The 9,143-nt window shown below is 44.7% G+C and overlaps 1 protein-coding gene across 1 annotated transcript in view; it reads right to left on the reverse strand.

Moving 5' to 3' along the window:
* The window catches only part of ubr7 (ubiquitin protein ligase E3 component n-recognin 7), a gene marked incomplete at its 5' end in the record, with an annotated part of 30,819 nt that overhangs the window by 9,462 nt on the left and 12,214 nt on the right, over positions 1–9,143 (reverse strand). The window lies entirely within an intron of this gene.

Genomic DNA, 9,143 nt, shown 5'->3' on the forward strand with positions numbered 1-9,143 from the left:
TTTCATTCAAAGGCTTTATAGCTTTAATACCTGGTCTAGTCAAAATGCCCAGGTCGATTTTTGTTCCAGTCCAGCCCTGGGCATGACACGCAGTGAGTTAATCTGAGAGGGTGCATTAAAAAAAATTAATGGCTGGGCCAGCAGTGCACATCATAAATTAGCTTGCATAGAAACAATTGTGCCGCATCTTAATGACGGTATCTTATCTACCAATTGTAAAAAAACAAAAAAAAAACCAAACAAACAAACTGTGAGAGGGAGGTTACTAGCTGGCAGTTTTTTCAAGCGATGTTGAAATTTCCACATTCCAACACTTCAAATGCTTCAAGAGCTATCACTTCCTGACAAGTTTAAGTTTCTTCAGAACATTGCACAGGTCTTATTGACAGTATTTGGCTCTATATATCTGTGTGAGCAGATTTTCTCTCACACGAAGAGTGTCCTCGGGTAGCTGTCTGAATGCTGGACACTCGGAGACCTGCGTCTCTGAGTGGAAGACCAGAGATCACATTAACCTGTGTATCCCTGTATTAACATGCCATATTGGCCCAGTTTATTTTTCTTATCATTGTTGTGAGGAGACCATAAATAGCATTTGCATTTTCTTTTGTACAGTTCATGTGCTGTTATGGAGTTCTTGTCATGGATAAAAAGTGTCTTTTTTTTGTTTGTTTCAAAATATCTGATAACTATTCGCTGATAGCTGCCAACATCTGCGAACAAATATAATTCTATAATGTCGTTCTATATAGTGTGTAACTGTTAATATAGAGCGTTAATAAATTTATTGCTAATGCAATCATATGGCACATTGACTTCTGAGGAACTTTTAGATGGCACTCGTCATCAGAAAGGTTGCCTACCCTGCCCTGGAGCATGGGATGCATCTTTGTCACGTTCAGCAACATCTGGTCAGTTGATCTAAGAGACCAAGAAGAAGTGTGGAGGTGCAGTAGCTCAGAGAGGTAGTGTGGGGCAGACAATTTAAGCCTTTAAAAACAAATAAAATAATTTAAAAATGAACTCTAAAATTGCAGCTAGTGTAATGAAGATAAATATGCTCCCTTTTCCGTGCAACAGTTAAAAGCTGTGCGGCAACATTTTGCACCAGCTGAAGACGTGACAAGGGCAACTGCCTAATACCAAGGTACAACGAGTTACAGTAATCCAGACGAGTTGTAATAAAACATGGATTACTGTTCCAAAATAATCTTTTGACAAGATGGGTTTAAGTTTGGCCAGGTGCCTCAGCTGTAAAAAGCTGGATTTCACTACTGCTCTCACTTGACTGTTAAGCCTAAAATCGCTGTCCATTTTAAAACCCAAATTGGTGACAGTGGGCTTTCCGCACTGTGCTAGAGGACCCATGTCCACAGGAAAGGACCCACTAGTGACACCCAGTCCAAAAGACAGAACCTCTGTCTTATATTCATGAAAATTTAAAACACTAAGAGCCAACCAAGCTTTCACTTCCTCAAGACTTCCTCATCTACAGGAGTATCATTTTTCTCTTTTAGAAGCATATAAATCTGCGTATCATCTGCATATACAGACGTGGACAAAATTGTTGGTACCCTTCGGTCAATCAAAGAAAAACTCATAATGGTCACAGAAATAACTTTAATCTGACAAAAGTAATAATAAATAAAAATTCTACAAATCTTAACAAATGAAAGTCAGACAATGATTTTCAACCATGCTTCAGCGGAATTATTTAAAAAAAAAAAAAAAAAAAAAAAAAAAAGCATGAAACAGGCCTAGACAAAAATGATGGTACCCAGCACTTAATATTTTGTTGCACAACCTTTTGAGGCAATCACTGCAATCAAACAATTCCTGTAACTGTCAATGAGACTTCTGCACCTCTCACCAGGTATTTTGGCCCACTCCTCATGAGCAAACTGCCCCAGTTACTACCGTATTTTCACGACCATAAGACGCACTGTACTAAAAGGCGCAGTCTCAGTTATGTGTGCCATTACTGTATTTAACACACACATAAGGCGCACTGGATCATAGGGCGCATACAAGTACCGTATGCGTATTTAAAAATAAAGCGGGAGCAAACCTGAGTTCGGTACCTTACTCACATTTCTATTACCGGTAATCGTCATCATCAACAACACACAAGCACACAAGTGTGCATATTTAAAAATAAAGCAGGAGCAAAACTGAGTTTGGTACTCACATTTTTATCATCAATTAAACCCATCGAAGTCCTCATCCTCTGTGTCTGAATTGAACAGCTGCGCTAAATCTCCATCAAACATGCCAAGTTCACTTTCTTCACTGTCAGAGTCACTTTCCGTGCCGTGCGGCTCCTCGGAAATGATGCCGGCTTTTGCGATAGCTCGAACAACAGTGCCAGCAGACATGTTAGCCCAAGCATCTACAATCCATTGGCAAATTGTGGCGGAACTCGCCCGGCGCTGCCTTCCACTCTTGGTGAAACTGTGGTCTCCATCGGTCATCCATCGCTCCCAGGCCGCTCGCAGCCTTACTTTGAACGGGCGGTTCACACCGATGTCCAGCGGTTGGAGTTCCTTTGTCAGGCCTCCCGGAATGACAGCAAGCTCACAGTTCATTTGTTTCACTAGTTTTTTCACATCGGCTGTGAGATGGGCACGCATAGAGTCACAGATTAAAAGCGATGGTGATGCGTGGAAAAAAACCACCTGGTCTCCTTACATACACCTCCCTCAGCCACTCTTTCATCATTTCCTCATCCATCCAGCCCTTTTCATTTGCCTTAATGATGATTCCTGCTGGAAACTTCTCTTTAGGCAAAGTCTTTCGCTTAAAAATCACCATAGGCGGCAGTTTCTGTCCATTAGCATGGCAGCCAAGCACAACAGTAAAAGACGACTTTTCATACCCCGTTGTGCGTATCGCTACCGTGCTGGTCCCCTTCTTCTCCACAGTGTGACTCACCGGGATGTCAAAAGTGAGCGGGACCTCGTCCATGTTAGTGATGTGGCTGGGCTGGATGTTTTTGTCGCCGATGTGTTTGCTACAGTAGGAGCGGAAGATGGCCAGCTTTTCATTATAATCCGCTGGAAGTTGCTGCGCTACCGTAGTCCCGGTCCTGATGGAAAAATGGCACCGTTTCATAAAAAGTGAAAGTGAAACTGCTTTTAGCCAAATGGTGACTGTCGAAACGCTTCTCCCGCTCGTTCTTTGCTCGATGATCCACCGCTCGAGTCTTTCCTCCAACTCGGCCACACTTCACCCTTTAGCATGGTGTTCTCTACTACGTCCTCATTACAACACACAGGGCGCACTGCACTATAGGGCGCGCCGTACTTTTTGAAGAAAATCTAAGACTTTTAAGTGCGCCTTATGGTCGTGAAAATACGGTACTAGTTATTACAAACACAATCAAGTGTGGTACAATGTCTTAATCTTAAACCCAAATTACTGTCTAAAATACACAAAATATATCTGTGAAGGTTCTAAGTAATCCAAAAGTTGACACTTTTCTTTCCAAGCTCCTTAGAATACACAACATAGATCAATCAACATCCCTTCTGCAAAGTGGAAAGCAGATTTATCAGTCGGCTTAGACCAAAACTTCTGCTCTCAGGTATGCTTAAAAACCTTTCAAGTGATTAGAAATCCCAGTCATGGTTTTGTCCCGCCTTTGCAATTGTGGTTGATGTAGGAGTAGGTGCGTGCTTGGGGCATCTGGGGACTCCCTAGGGACATTTTTCCTGGAGGGCTCAACCCAGGGGCTGTGGTCATGACCTTGTTGGGGCTCTGGTGGCTCTTGGGTAGTGTTTTCCTGGTGGCTACGTGCAGCAGAGCTGGGGGAGGGTCTGTGCTGGCAGAAGAGGGTTACTGGCCTGGTAGCTTGGCTGCCGCGGTGTGATTCCGGGGCAGGCTTAGGGTTCTGGGGTGCTCCGCTTCCGGGCTAGGCCTCGGGGGCTTGGGTTCTGGTTGGTGTCGCTGGGGTTGTGGCCAGCCCTGGTACATTGACGGAACTGGGGGCCACTTCAGCTGGCGGGGAGGTTGTTACATCCTTGCACGAGGTCTCTGCTCTCCAGCAGTTCCCTCTGAAGATGGAGGGAGAGCTCTAGCAGAGGTGCAGAATGAACTCAATCTGGGTGTCTATTTTCTTATGTAGTCTGGAAGATGATTATATGATGGGGTGGGTGTAGTTTCCTGCGTTGGGGTCAGGTGGGCCGCCATGGGCTCTGTGGCGGTTGATGGTGCTACTACAGTGGGGGCCCCGGTCTGGATGGGCCCAGACACCCTGGCCTTAATTGGTTTCCAAGAAACGGTGGTGGCTGAACTGAGTTAGGCACCCCCGTTCCCTGGACGTACTACGTCCAGTCTCAAATACCACTTGCTAGCCAAGCACACAGCTAACGCAGAGAGCCCTCCTCCCTCTCACCAAAGGCAGACCATGCTGGATAGCTTTCAAAGGAGACGTCTGGACAATTCTACAACCAACAAACTTTCAACAGCCATAGCAAAATGGGTGGCTACAGCTTGCAGGTCGATTAACATTGTGGAGGATGAGCATCCTCCACATAGCATAGCATCCAACAACTGCACGTATGAATTCCCTTCGAGAGCCACCACTGTAAGATGGACAAAGATTCTCATCTTCATACAAGTTGTGTAAGCCAAAGTCGTGGAGGCTTTGGGGCTGACCAACACGGTTGCACTCACCAGAGACTATTGGACTTCTCTAAGTAAACATAGGGGTAACAGCGCATTATTTTTCACCAGAGTGGGAACTTCAGTTGAATGCTGTGACTGTTATGAAGACGGAGGAGAGGCACTTTGCTGACACGTGCGCTAAGCACTTTATGCCGGTGGCTAGACAGTGGGGAATCGAACAACAGCAAATTGCAAATTTTCATAAGAAAGAGTCACTTACACAGGACGTATCAACAAGACGGAACAGAACCTTGGAAATGATCAAGTGTGTTCTAAGGGATCGAGAACCACTGAAGAAATGCACTGGCACTACATGCAACCATTGTCACAATGCCATCAACAACAACAACTGAAGAAGCTGGAGACTGCTGGAACACTGCAGGTAATTTATTAATATTTCCTCTTACCACTTTTGACATAGGAATGTTTTTGTGTGTGTGTGTGTGTGTGTGTGTGTGTGTGTGTGTGTAAAATATTTTAACCTTATGTGAGTGAATGTAACAAATTCTTAATGAAGTGTATTTCTCTATGGAGGGAGGGGAGAAGTTTGTTTCCTGCTCAGTGGTGTTGCCAGCTTTGTGTCACCAGTTGCGAGTGATGGAGGTCTCTGAGGACGATCCAGCTTACATGGTTAAGTTCAAGGGTGACCTTCAAAGCAGAAATGGAGAAGCGCAAGGAAAAAGCTAACATCGTGTGGATCCTAGGTTTAAGGATCTTAAGTGTCTGAGCAGACCTGACAGGGCTGAGGTGTGGTGCTTGATCAGTGCATTGCTGAGGGAGAGGCAGAGGCCTGCGCAGCTTGAACAACCAGTAACATTTGAGCCATCTAAGAAAAGATCAGCTCTCATGCTTGCTTCAGTCTTCATCTGATGAAGAAGAGGATTGCATTGAGAAATGTGTGGAGTGATACTGGGCAGAGCCAACTGTTGACATAGAGGACTGTCCCCAGAAATGGTGGCCCAAGCATGAAGGGGCACACAGTGAGATGGCATACCTTGCATGCAAGTACTTGGCAATACCTGCCACATCCATACCATGTGAGGGGTTATGGGTGGGTGTAGTTTCCTGCGTTGGGGTCAGGTGGGTCACACTTTCTGGGCATGTAGTGAAAATGTCAAAATGCTTGTCTGTTTGAGCAACTGGTTCAGTGCAAAGAAACAAAAGTAATAGGGACAACCCATGCACTGTATGTTTTTAGTTCTTTCTTCCCTTTCTCCTTTGTGGTGTTTCCATGTTCATGTTTTGTTAGGAAAACTGAAAAAGGAAGAAGCTTGCATTGTTCAGCTTCTGCTAAATGCAACTGGAGAGCAACAAGTACAGCCAAACTGTTTTAGTCAAAGACACTGTAAGTATTAAGTATTATTACATATGCATTTTATTTATTGTATTTTTAATGTGTACTGTGTCTCCCACACTTAGATGGAAATATGTTTTGTGAGCCTTAACTGTCTAATGGTAAATTAAACAGTTACGTTGTGTGGGAGTGTATGCTTAAGTTTCCTTTCAGCATATTTTTGAGCATTCAGTACCTTTGAGGTTTTTCTAAAGAATATTTTGGACTTTTGATTGTTTTGAATTGTTGCAATAAAAATAAACATATTTGCATAAAGCAAGTATATTTGTTCACTCCCATACTGTTAAGGGTATTAGAAGCATGAAAAGCATCTAAGTATTCTAAGTTCCTTTAGAACAAATTTTTTAAAAGTCCGTGATTAATTTGGGATGAATCTTGAGTTAACCATTGATAAGTACGCGATTAATCGCGACTAAATATTTTCATCGACTGACAGCCCTAATATATACACTTTAAGCAGTCTGTTTGCCTCCTTCCCAGGGCAAAGGGCAACATCTCCTGGGTCTAGGGGTAGATTGCCCCTCTGGGTGTGATGGCACCTGGAACTGAGGGTATAGAGTATGTTTGGGGAGTGTGTGTACAAAGTTAATTTCTGTTTGTCTCAATGGTGGGCGAGTGTTGAGTATTGGTATATGTGTGCATGAGGGCAGGAATGCATGTTTGTGTCTGTGTGTGCCTGTTTGTCTATGTCTTAGACTTCACCTCTCGGTGAAGGTCGGGTCTTACGGTGTGTTCACACCGAACGCGATAGATGCGAACAGAGCGTCAAGTTTACATGTAAAGTCAATGGAAAAGCGCGATGACACGCGATTGCAGGTCCCGTGAAAATTCAGAAGCAGATTTGCGTCGCCAAAACGCGTGAAACGCGCGTCAGTGTAGCGCGTCTGGCGCGTTTGACTCGCGAAAAAAACCAAGCGCATGAGTTTTTGTGTTGCATTTTGTGCATACGCGCGTTTCGTGTCTACCGCTCGAGTTGGAAAAATCTGAACTCCAGCGTCAAATCGCGCCACGACAACCAATCAGGAGCCTGGTGACGTGGCTGTGACCTAGGTCAAAGGGGCAGATCCAGTCAGAGCCCTTCATTCTTCAATGGAGGGAAGGCTAATCAACGCCGTAGCAAACAACCCGGAGCTGTACGACACCAGCTGCTTTCTGTACCGAGACAGGAATAAAAAGGACCGAGCTTGGAGGAAGATATGTGAAGAGATCGGGCAACCTGGTAAGTTCATTCATTTCTCTTTTCAAAGTTTTCACTGACCTGGGGAAGCCGCACAAAAGCTAGCAAGCCACCGCTATTTTCCCACTGACGTACAAATACCGTTCTGCTTTTATGCATGTTGTCATATAGGAATATATTTTATTGTTTATTAATAAACAGCACACAGTGGTCCCGCTGTTCATCCGTCACTGCTTTGCTTTTTTGCTGATTTTTTTTTATTGGAGTGCAGCATTGCATTATGTAGCCTGATTGACAAATCTCTTCTGTGCTGTGTCTCCTGCGCTTGCCAAATTTATCACGTTTGGTTTTGATAACCATCACGTTTAATAGAAAAAACAGCACAAAAACACCCATAACTATGACCCTCATTCAGAAATAGACACCTGCACCGCGAGGGAAAAAGGCGCACGAAAGTGGCGGGCAGATGAAGACAAAACACGGCATAATAATACTTTTACGTTTTGCAATCTACAAAGGTTTGCACTTTGAGAATCAACTTGTGAGAACTGTGACTAATGTTCATGTGTGTGGGGAAAACAGTGTATAAAGTGCGTGGCGAGGGGCTAGTTATTCTGAGAACCCCTGCTGCAATAAATGAGGGACCACTATATATACTTTCTCTGACAATATGACTATTGTTTTCAACCTGTTAACATTTAATACCGTCTTGATAGAACCAACTGATTCTGCAGCAGAGCATCCCCTGTTGCTTCTCCGGGCTCCCAGTCCCTGAGCTCCTGCTGCTGCACCCACAGGTATGTACTTGTAGCATCAGATGTACAGGAAGCACTGATGAACCCAGGTACGGCGAGGACGTCCTTAACGCCGCTGCTCTGCTCTCCACAGTAAATAGAGAAGGGAGACTCTCTCTTCAAACACTAGCTCGACAGCTGCCATCTAGCAAAGATACCGGTCTGGCACAACTTCCTCCCACATTCCTCCTACATTTCCGGTTCACGCACGTCAAAATATGCATTTCTGAGGCGCGATGGAGTTTTCTTGGACACGCGAATGTGCACGCGTCAAATTAGGGGCGTTTTCACTCGCGTCTATCGTGTTCGGTGTGAACACACCATTAGACTTCACCTCTCTGGGAACATCTCAGATACCCTCAACCATCGGTGCATTGGTGTTTCTCGATGTTCGGGGCTGGGCACTCAGGTATGCACTGACTCACTTCTGGTGGTTGCTTGGCAGAGGCCTGGCACCCATTGATCGGTCGGGCCCCTTCCGGAAATTTGGGTGCCCTCGGGCCTCGGGCCTCTGGGTCCGGGGCTCAGACTGCTCTGGCGCCCGGATCTCCTCCGTGCTTGCTTCATCAGATAGTTACATGGGGAAACCTTTTGAATACAAGCATGCTCGTGCTCACAGGCGTGCACAGATACACACTATATCTTCCTTGGCTGCTGTCTCAAAGCATACCGTGCGTTGTCAGGCTTGTGTCCTGCTCAAGAACATTCAATATTTATTATTTACTTTTACTTATCTAGGTTGTTGCTGTAGTCTCCCTACTGTGTTGTTCTCCTTCTGCTTGTTTTTTTTTTCTTCCAGTAGGTGATTCAGTGGACTTTTTAATATCTTTTCTCACTCCCTCTTTCCCTCTGTTTTTCATTAACTTCTCTGGTCTACGTCTTTCCCTTTCCTATCCTCCAGTCAAGTCTGTTCCATTTGTAATAACTATTAGAGTGAATTGTTAAATGTTGTCATTTCTATGCTTGCCAACTCTGATGAAAAGGATTCCACTGTCCTTCCCCCCAGATTGTCAAGGTTCTGGGTGGGGGGCTGTAATGTTTTATTGCAGATACATCCTATCTGGAAGATCTGCTTCTATTTGATGTAAGCTTTCTGCGTTTATGACCCTTTGGTCAGCAGGAGGTCTCTCACACACACACACACACACACACA

The sequence above is a fragment of the Pundamilia nyererei genome, unplaced genomic scaffold, assembly GCF_000239375.1.
Source record: "Pundamilia nyererei isolate P.nyererei 1_Seehausen unplaced genomic scaffold, PunNye1.0 scaffold00421, whole genome shotgun sequence".
Taxonomy (NCBI): Eukaryota; Metazoa; Chordata; class Actinopteri; order Cichliformes; family Cichlidae; genus Pundamilia; species Pundamilia nyererei.